Below are 10,690 nucleotides of genomic sequence, written 5' to 3'. Positions count from 1 at the left end.
GCAATCTAGTTCCACAGTGTCCATTCTCACCCATTTTATTATGACTAAGAAATGGTTATGTTTTCTGGATTTCAAAGCTTAAGCTCTTAATCCCACAATCACGTCAAAGGTCAAAGGGTCATTAGTGATCCCAGATGGATTCCTTTTATTTTATATATGAGGAGCCTGAGATTTGAAGGGCTAATTCATCCAGGATTGTCCAGCAAGCTCCCGGAAGAACATTCTGCAGTACTGTTCATTGTGAGGGGAACTTCCAGTGCAGTGACAGGCCTTTGTACACATTTGGGGGTATATGTGAGCCATCTGAAGCAACTTAATACCAGGCTGAGCGGTAACTCCCAGTCCAAATGTGCTAGATTGCCCTCAGTGTGGACATATAGGAATACATCCAAATTCTCCTGCTCCTTCTGCTTAGGAACAAAATAAGATAAGGAACTAGCTAAAACAAAATTCCCCAATTGTTCAGCTGATGGGCATATATTATTGGGGGAAAAAAAGGAAAGAGAGGCAATATAGCATAGTATTTCATATTAAAGACCACGGACCCTGGAACCATACTTCCTGCATTTAAAGCTCAGCTCTGCCTTTTACTAAGTGGGTGATTTGAGATATTAACTTAATATCTATCTTGCCTTCCTGTATCTGTAAAATGGGTCAGTAATAAAATCCACCTCCTGGGATTGTTTTGAGGATTAAATGAGGTAATATATGTACAGCACATATGAGTTCTATTTAAGTATTTGATATTGTAATTACTAGGATCTTTACGTGTTCAGGAACTGAGAGGCTATCATCTAGTTTATTTCATCCCTTTTATCCAACTGGTCTTCCAGTCTGATAGAATATAACTTCAAAATATCTTCTATTGTCTCTTTCATTCAATTCCCACTGCTACCAACTTTCTCCTGTCTTTTATTACTTCTCTATCCTTTCACTCTCTGAAAACTACGCTTTTGAAGTCATAAAAGAGAAGCTCTGAGTTCAGGGGCACATCAGGTGCATTAAAAAATTCACAGTTATCTGCTCAAATATAGGTCACTTAATCTTGAAAATTAAGAAACAAAGTAAATTTCAGGAGCTTTAGAGTGAATCATTTAAAAATTAGGAAGTAAATCTGTAGGCAGATTTTTCAGACTAATCATAAAGAGTGGGAAGTAATAAAATTTGGAAATTAGATTTAACATTGTCCATTATGATGAATTTTATAATCTTCTTTTAATTATCACTTTTTTTTATTTTCATACTGACAAATGCTCACATTTTATACTTTTCTAAATTTCAATTCCTAGGAACTTATACTACTACCATAGCTAATACAGTTTAATAATTAAGTAAATCTGAACAATAGCATTACAATGATTGAATTAGAAATTTAGACCACAATCTTTGCTATTTCTTGTTTTTTAATTAATAATATATCTATGGATTGATTAACTAGATTGTGGCAATCCTTTCAAAATGTATTTGTGTATCAGATCAGCACATCATATACTTTAAATATATTACAATTTTGTCAATTATACTTCAATAAAGCTGGAAAAAAAGTCCAAAATTTTATAATGAAAAATTAATTTATTTTTGATTCAAGAATTCACTATATATTTCATAAAAATATTACCTGCATAAAATTAAACATATTGAAAAGACAATATATAGAATCTATTTAGAAAAATTGTTTTAACTTATTCTATACTATTTTTTGTTCATGATAAATAATTTTTTCAAATGACCAAGATAACTATTTCCAATAAAAGCCTATGGTAGAATAAACAATCTATTTATAAAATTATTTATTAAAAATGATTACTAATGATGATATAATAGCATACAAGTTGTAAATTGTGTTATAATTCAACTTTTCTACTGGAAAGTGCCCCACAAATTCAGGATTTCATTTATTAATATGCCAACTATTATGAAATTTTTCTGCAATTCAAAATCTAATAACGCAATAGCTCTTCAATAAGTCTTGTATAATAAGCCAATGATATTATGCTTATTATAGAAATAATAGAGTTGTCTCTAAAACTTTCCCATACTGCTTCAGATTTTCAACTCTTAAGGGAATTAGAAACGATTAGACTCTATTTCTAGCAAAATTCCAATTGGGAATAGGATGACTTAAGAGAAGGGAATAAACCTGGTTATTATAAAAGAGAATTAAATAGATTTTCAATATTCTCTCATGTTCTTTTCCAAGTATAGAAAAATTTGTTGTATAGTAAAATATATGACCCATTAATCAGTTAGAAATACAGTAAAAATATAAAATATAAGTATGCTTCAGGTAAATTCAAATAGCATAAATCTGAGGAAAATATAATCAAACTTGAATCAAATCCAGAAGATACAGCCCCCTAAACCCCCTTTTTTTTAAGATCAAGAAATAACCTATATGCCTATGGCTTGATTTTTTTTTTTTTTTTTTTTGTCTTTCAGGTTGTTGGATTACCATCCTTTCTGCATCAGCCTTTAAGGATTAAAAAAAAAAAAAAGTTCAAATCTACTTTCATAAAGATCTGATACTGGTGTTTTCCCAATTCTTGATTTTTCACCCATAGCCAAAAGAACAGAGAACAAGTAAGACAGTTATTATCGGAAAACCTTGTCTCTGTTGCAGGCAATAGATTAAGGAAAGGATCTCCTGCGCACACAGGTATTCATGAGAAGCAAAAATAATATATTCAAGTGAATGGGCTCGGATTTGGACAACCTACTCAAAATGAACTACCATGAAGTGGGACCACTGGGCTAACTATCCATGACCAGCCATCTAGGACCCAACACTTTAGAATTATGCAAAAGGAAACCACAGAGTAAGTCACAAGCAAAAGAGCAAATTAATGGTTGTCCAAATTATAGAGTTTACAAAGTTTTGCCCATTCTCATGTTCAGCCCTCCCCCATTTAAAACTCAGTACCTCAGAATTTGCTCAGATACACATGAAATATGAGCAGTATTTTATGTTTTTTAGTATAAATAAAACTATGTTTTTATTTTCAAAGTGTCAGGATTAACTCTGATTTTTTTTTTTTTTTTTGGCAAGAGTAAATTAATATTAAAATCAGTTTGTATATTGAAGTAGAGAAAAATGAAAGTAGGACAGGAATTGGGGGAAGATAGACAAAAGAAAGAAAATTCTAAATTAAAATTTAATTTATTGGATTAATTGCCTCTATATGTTGTGTTTTATCTTTAAAATACATCTAAAGAGCACCAAGGCAACTAATTAATTTAGCTAATCAATAAGCGTAATTCAAAGAACAATTCTATCTATATCAAGAAATAGGATATTTTTGGAATATTATATTTTTCAGTGTCTATCAGTATGAGGCATATAGGACCAAAATGTCTGTTTGTATGTCTCTCAAGCTTCTTATTTGCAGTTTCTTTAATTAGACTGTTATACTTGTTTATCTCCTCTGTTTAAGTTTTATGACTACATATTCTTAGTGTCAGAACAAGCTCCTCAATAATACATCATCTCAAATTGAAACGAAAAAAGTTATTAATTTTCTGTATAAATCTACCTTATAATTTAATTCTAATACAAACGTATGCTAATATTCAGATGCAGCATGAATCCATTAATTAATTTGAATTTTATGAATGTTGATGGAATCTTAACAACATTATTGTACCTCTTTGCAGCCAAGGAAGTACATCTTCCAATTAGCTGTACAATTATCTTGTTAGCTGGCATATGTTGTTATTATTGTTGTTACTGTGAAGACTTTGTTAAGACCTGTAAAATTACATTTCAGTTTTCAGTTATTCCTAACAAAACTTTTGCAGGAAAATCTTGCTATCTCTATTGTAGATGAAGAAAGCAATAAGCAAATTGTTTTCCTATGATGCCATCATTTAGATCACACCAAACCTCATCCACTATGGTATGGTAATAGCCAATGTCTGATTGACAACAGATTGGGGGGACCACATGTCAATTCTCAATGCTTTCTTAGTGGATATGTATTCAGCAACCAGTGCAACATCACAGTTGATCCTAATTGATACCCAAGTGTATAGCCTCAACAAAGAGGCCTATAATTAAAGAGCCACATGACTGAAAATGATGAATTTCCTCCTTACCTCCCATGCTGCTTTTTCTAGAACAGGACTGAAATACATATGGTGGCAACAAGACTGAAATCTCGTGACAACAGCACAGAAGCCATTTATCTCTGTACCAGCCAGCTAAGACTTTTAACCAGTATTATATCCACTTACAGTGACAAATTAATAATTACTGAAAATGTTTGTATTTAATGTATGGAAGAGACATTCCATTTAGATATTATATGTGGACTTTCCTTATATCTGAATTCAGTTCCCAGCAATAAGTCTATACATAAAATGTTATAATCTGATATAAAAAACTATAAAAAATAACCTTCACATATAAAATTCTCTGAATAACATTATATAAGTATCATAAGGTGAGACCTGGTTAGAACCTCCCACAAATAACTGAACAATTGATGCCTTAAAAACTTTCAAGGAGAAAAATTAAAATTTCCTGAATGGGAAGAGAAAAGCAGCAAGATAAGTATATCAGCTGAGTACAATTTCTCCAGGGTGCATGCATGGTCCAGCAAGTCTCCTCAGAGAAGAAATATTTGCTATTTCTTACGGTCATCCAGAACCAGTCTTGATAAAAATTCAACAGAATGTTTTATTGTTTTTCAAATTCGAAATTGGATAAATTTGTTATTCTCTCCTTCACAGAATCCTTGGTAAGGGATGTGTGGTCAAAGTTACAGAATTTGCAGAAAATGAAGACAAAGTGTTTGAAATACACATCTAATAGGTACAGCCCTAAAGAAGGAAGAGTGAGAAAGATAAACTCAGTCTTTCTGGATTGAGTTGTGAGGCCGAAGTCACTGAAAAACAGAATCCTAACTGAAAAAGACATCCAGGTGATAGTTCTTTTCAAATGCACACATTTCTCATATGTGGGATTAGAACACTTGAAAGTCTTTACTATAACAATATCTCATATGACCCAGTTGTGGATTTTCTCTTCCAGATGGTTCTTACCTATTTTCCTATTTTAATCTTCTTTTTTTTTGACCTCCAACTCTTCAATGAATTTTTTTTTCCCCTAAATGATCTTAACATGAAGGACTTATTAAGTATAAAATAGAATATGTTCTGGTCATAATCTTATTAAAATGGACTGGCCATAAATTATAAATTGTGTGGTCTTATGTCTGCTATTTCCATCCAGGCAATTCTACCATCACCCAAAAAAAATAACGTTTTCAAAAAACCATTTTATCAAATGAATCATGGGGCCATATGGACACCATAAAGGAAAATACAATTAAAAATAATTAATTTTAAGTTTTCATAATCGATTTCTGAAAACAGGATACACATGTTCACTGGTATTTGGCTTTGTTTTAGAAGAAACACTTTGCATCTTTTCACTAATGCTTTTTGCCTCAAAGCATCATGTATTATCCCCATTAATCTGATCAAACTCCAGAAACTCTGAGCTAGGTTGTTTTGGCAGAACGACAAAGGACACTTTCCTCTCAGCTCATAACAAATTGCTTTCATTAGAACAAATGGTCTCAAAGCATTATTCTACTTGAGTCTTTTCCTGTGACAAGCCCAAAGGGTAGATCCAATGTATACTGTAAACAATAAAAATGGGTCTCAGCAAGTGAAGTGTCCTTCTGTAGCTTAAAAACTCCATATTCTGGAAGCATGAGATGGGCCACTACCAACCACAGAGTCAGACTTTGTCTACGACTTGAAGACAATAAAATGGCTACGATGAAGTCACACAAATTTTTTGGATACTTTATTTTTATCATAGGAGATATTGTTTCTGAAGTTGCATTAAGGAATGAGTGGTTTATAATATCTTAAAAGAAGCATCTAGTTCACATAACTTATTTCAAGGTCTTTCTATACTACCTGGATCTTTAAGAAAATATTTATTTCAAATATATTTTAGAAATTTCTTGCAAAAATTAAAACATCTAACACTAAAAATAAAAATAAAACAAATTTCAGCTTAAGTACAAAATGATATAAAAGGGAATTGTAACATAATAAAACAAAATATTCTGTGTTTATTATTTTATCTGATTTTATGGAATCACTGTTGTTTTTCTTGTAAAATTCCAATCAGTGAGACTTACAAAAAAACTACAAATTATAGACATTTTATAATATCACCTTTAACTCTTTTATATTTTTAAGCATGTTTGATTTTGAAATAACTTACAGTCAGGTATTTAATACTTGAAAAATAGGTCTCAGGCATGCACACCAAGTACTCGTCATGTTATTTTATTACTTTTATTGCTGCATTCCATCTTTACTATGCATTTATAAATCTTATGTTTCAGCATACTATAACTCAGCAGTTTAAACAGAATTGGATTGCTAGATACAAATGGAATTTTCAAAAGGAAAATTAAAAGACAGCTAAGCTAGACTACTTCAAAAACTCATTGGCCTTGCCCTGAGCAAGAAGTTGAGGATAAAGGAGGGGGTCATAAGAAGTACATTTTGTGTTTGAATAAGGAATTGATTTGGGGAAGAACTCCAGGCTAGCTGAGACTGAAGATCATAATTTTCTGTTCTTCCAACACTCTGTCAATAAAAGAACTTTAGAGAATCTATCCTCTAAAAACACAGTCTATCTTTGGTTTCATCATCACCATCAAAAAGCATTTTTGTTATTCACACAGCGATTTCTCCACAGGAAGCAGTATGGGTTGCTTTGAGTATGGGCAGGAACCACAGAGGAGTCACGATTATTTAATAAATCCTCACATCATCTATAAGGTAGGTGGCTTTCTTTGCAGCCTCATACATACATGCCAAGAGGAAACAGATACATGAATAAATAAGATATCAAGATTCCATTTTTATGTGAATAGCTTTTAAAAAATAAAGTTCTTGAAATGTCTAAGATTGGTCAAATACAACTATTCTCATTTAAAGTTTTTCATAATAAACAAACCATGTCTTCATGCTCTTGGTCAAATAAGAAACAATCAAAACACTGACATACCTAATCACTATCAGATCCAGAATGACAGAAACATAAAGTAATTACATGGCACAACTTCTTGTAAATCAATGTAACTAGGCCATACCTAAGTAAAACAACAGAATCTTTTGGTGTATATAGGTATATAAAATTATTATTATTATGTATTATATAATATGTATTCCTTTCAGGGCCCAAGTTAGAATGGTCAACAATAGCTATTACTAGGCTATAAATTCAATGAACTCAAAAACCATGTCTTTCTTTTAAACTCTTGTTTTCTCTCTAGCAGTTGCATAGCAGCTTGTATAGAGTAGGTAGTGAGTAGATGATATATAAAAATACTTGGATCCTTACATATCTCATAGTGATAGAAAGGAAAAAAAGGAGGATGGAGGAAAAATAAAGGTCACACAATATCTGCAGTTAGTTATTCCCTAAATATATTATTTTAAATATCTTCAGTGTTCAGACCCTAGCACAAATATAAAGATGTCCTGGACATAAGAACACCTACCCTAAGCCAAAATGGGAAGAAAAAAAAATGTCCCAAATGAAAGAACATAGCAAAGCTCCAGAAAAAGAACTAAACAAAATAGAGACAAGCAATCTACCAGATGCAGAGTTCAAAATACTGGTTACAAGGATGCTCAATGATCTCAGTGAGATCTTCAACAAAGAGACAGGAAGCAAAAATGGAGATAGAAAACACAAAAAGGAACCAGTCAGAAAAATATAACAACTGAAGTACAAAATTCATTAGAGGAAATCAACAGATTAGATGAAGCAGAGAACGGAATCAGTGGTTTGGAAGAAAAGGTAGCAGAAAACACCCAATCAGAACAGCACAAAAGACAAAGGGTGGCTAAGGGTAGATAAGAAAACAGAACACTTACATATGCTGTCTACAACAGACTCACTTCAAATCAAAAGACACACACAGACTGAAAGTAAAGGGATGGAAAAAGATATTTCATGAAAATGGAAATAAAAAAATAAACCTTGGGTAGCAATACTTATACCACACAAAATTGATTTTTAAACAAAGGGTATAACAAGAAACAAAGAAGGACCCAGTAATCCCTCATCTGGGTATTTGTCCGAAGGAAATCAAAACACTGCTTCAAAGGGACATGTGCATCCATATGTTCATTGCAGCATCATTTACAACCAATATATGGAGGTATCCTGGGTATCTGTCAGTGAATAAGTGGATAAAGAAGAGGTGTTACATAGTACATACAATAGACAGTTACACAGCCATAAAAAAGAATGGAATCTGCAACATGGACCTAGAGGATATTATGCTGAGTGGAGTAAGTCAGACAGAGAAAGACAAACGCCATGTGATTTCGCTTATATGTGGAATCTAAAGAACAAAATAAACAAACAAAGCAGAAACAAACTCATAGATACAGAGAACATTTTGATGGTCGCCAGATGGGAGGGGGGTAAAAAGGGATAGTAAAAAAGGTGAAGGGATTAAGAAGTACAAATTGGTAATTACAAAATAGTCTTGGGGATGTAAAGTATAGCATAAGGAATATAGTCAATAATATTGTAATAACTGTGTATGGTGTCAGATGGGTACTAGATTTATCAGGGTGATAACCTCATAAGTCATATAAATGTCTAATCATTACGTTGTACACCTGAAACTAATACAACATTTTATCTCAACTATAATTGGAAAATAAAAAAGTTATTAAAAAAATGAAAATGTCTCTCCAAATGAAGCATAAATATTTTTAGAGGTAGCTAAAAGAATTTTCCCCACTTGAAGCATAAATTCCTTTTTTTTACCCTCTTTTATCTTCATTCCTTATATCTCCATCTATTCTCCCAAGATATATTCAATGTGTGGGGAAAAAAAGCAATTGCAGAAAAAAAAAAGATAACCTGTATCTAGTCATCATGGAAGAAGTTTCTGTGACATAATGGACTCTTAAGCACTTTAGAGCTAGGAGAAGCCAGAGGCTGTGGGTAAAGTTCAAGGCAGAAAAAAAAAAAAAAAAAAAAGTATAATTTGAAACTGATTTACAGCAAAAGTTATACTATTTTTTGTTACTTTGCATTATTGCACTGAAATAAACATGCAGAAAAAATATTTGGGGTATTGTGTGTGATTAGGCTAGGCAAGGTTTTTCACTATTTTTAAAAGACTAGGCTTTAGAATGCATATAACTAAAACAGAAAAACTGATTACATGTGACAAAGTAGATACAAAGTGTAACCACTCTGATAGTTTTTTTTTTTTTTCCACTTTACAATTTAAAGGGATGTAAACACGTTAAAGTTGTGGAAAACTTTGACAATATACAAATTCATGATTATCTTATACTAATACGACATTCTTCCTGAAGTGTGGTCAGAAAGCTAACCACATCCTCTGCTGCACTTGATAAAAATGAAAGTCCTGGGTCTCCTCCAGACGGGGTGAATCAGAATCTCTGGAATACTGCCCAGGAATCTGCATTTTAGCAAGAACCACAGATGATTAATATGCATAGTAAATTTAACTACCACTTCCTCCAGCCTGATGTTCAGATTATATTCTCTTTCTCATGGCTACAAAGGAATCGATTGCTTTGTCATCTCTACCCTCCATTACCTCCCAACATCACCTTAAGGTGTTTGTCAATGTTTTGGTCTTTCTGAACAGAAGCACTCCAGCACTTCCTGTGTCTTATGACTGATTTTCTGCCTACCCGAAGCCAATCTTAAAGCATAAGCACTGTAGCTTGGTTTCTTCCTGTACCAAGTGACCTTAACTGACTCAAAGGCCGGTATGAAGCGATGGGTGAGAGTCCAGCCTATAGCATCAGACTTCCTGCCTTCAAAGTCCTGCACTACCAAAGCCTAACTGTGTGGCTTTGGACAAGTTTTACTATTTTTTTGGTTCCATAAAATGTAAATAATAGTAGATTTTACCTCTCATTATCATTTTGTGTGTGGGGGTGGGGAGAGCAAAGAAAGTTTTATTGAACGATGGGCAGAGAGAGAATGCCCATGGCAGTGTCTAAAGGAGATGGCTGCCCCCCAGGTGACGGAATGTAGGGTTTTACTTATTTTATGCCAATGCAAGGGCTAGTTACCTTGCAGTTGTTTAGAGTGGCAGCTGGCCCTTTCTGAGAACTATTGTTGCTGTTGGCTTCCTCCGAAAATTGTTTTGGTGTTTGTCAGTCTGCTGATGTAGTGTTAGCTCAGAACTTAAGTGGTTAATCTTTAAACCAATTCTTGCTAGCTCCCAGATTCATTCGTGTGTGTGTGTGTGTGTGTTATTTTTATCTATTTTTTTAAATTAAACTTTATTGGGGTGACAATGGTTAGTAGAGTTACATAGATTTCAGGTGTACAATTCTGTAACACATCATCTATATATCACGTTGTGTGTTCATCACCCAGCGTCTTGTTCTCTTTCTATCATCATATGTTTGTCATCATCATTCTAAGGAGTTCATGAGCTAATATATGTAACACACTTAGTACAGGGCTTGGCATCCGGGAAACCCTGAGAAAATATGAACTAGCATCATGCTCATACCCCAGTCCTCCTACAGACCATAACTTAACTGGAAGGAATGGGTCTTTCTAAAAAAAACCTAGAGAGAATGACTCCCCAGGCTATGGGACTTTGGATACTTCTCAAATTATGCCCCATAGGCAAAGACTTTT

Source organism: Rhinolophus sinicus, linkage group LG05, assembly GCF_036562045.2.
Source record: "Rhinolophus sinicus isolate RSC01 linkage group LG05, ASM3656204v1, whole genome shotgun sequence".
NCBI classification, from domain to species: domain Eukaryota; kingdom Metazoa; phylum Chordata; class Mammalia; order Chiroptera; family Rhinolophidae; genus Rhinolophus; species Rhinolophus sinicus.
Note: the sequence above shows the minus strand (reverse complement) of the source record.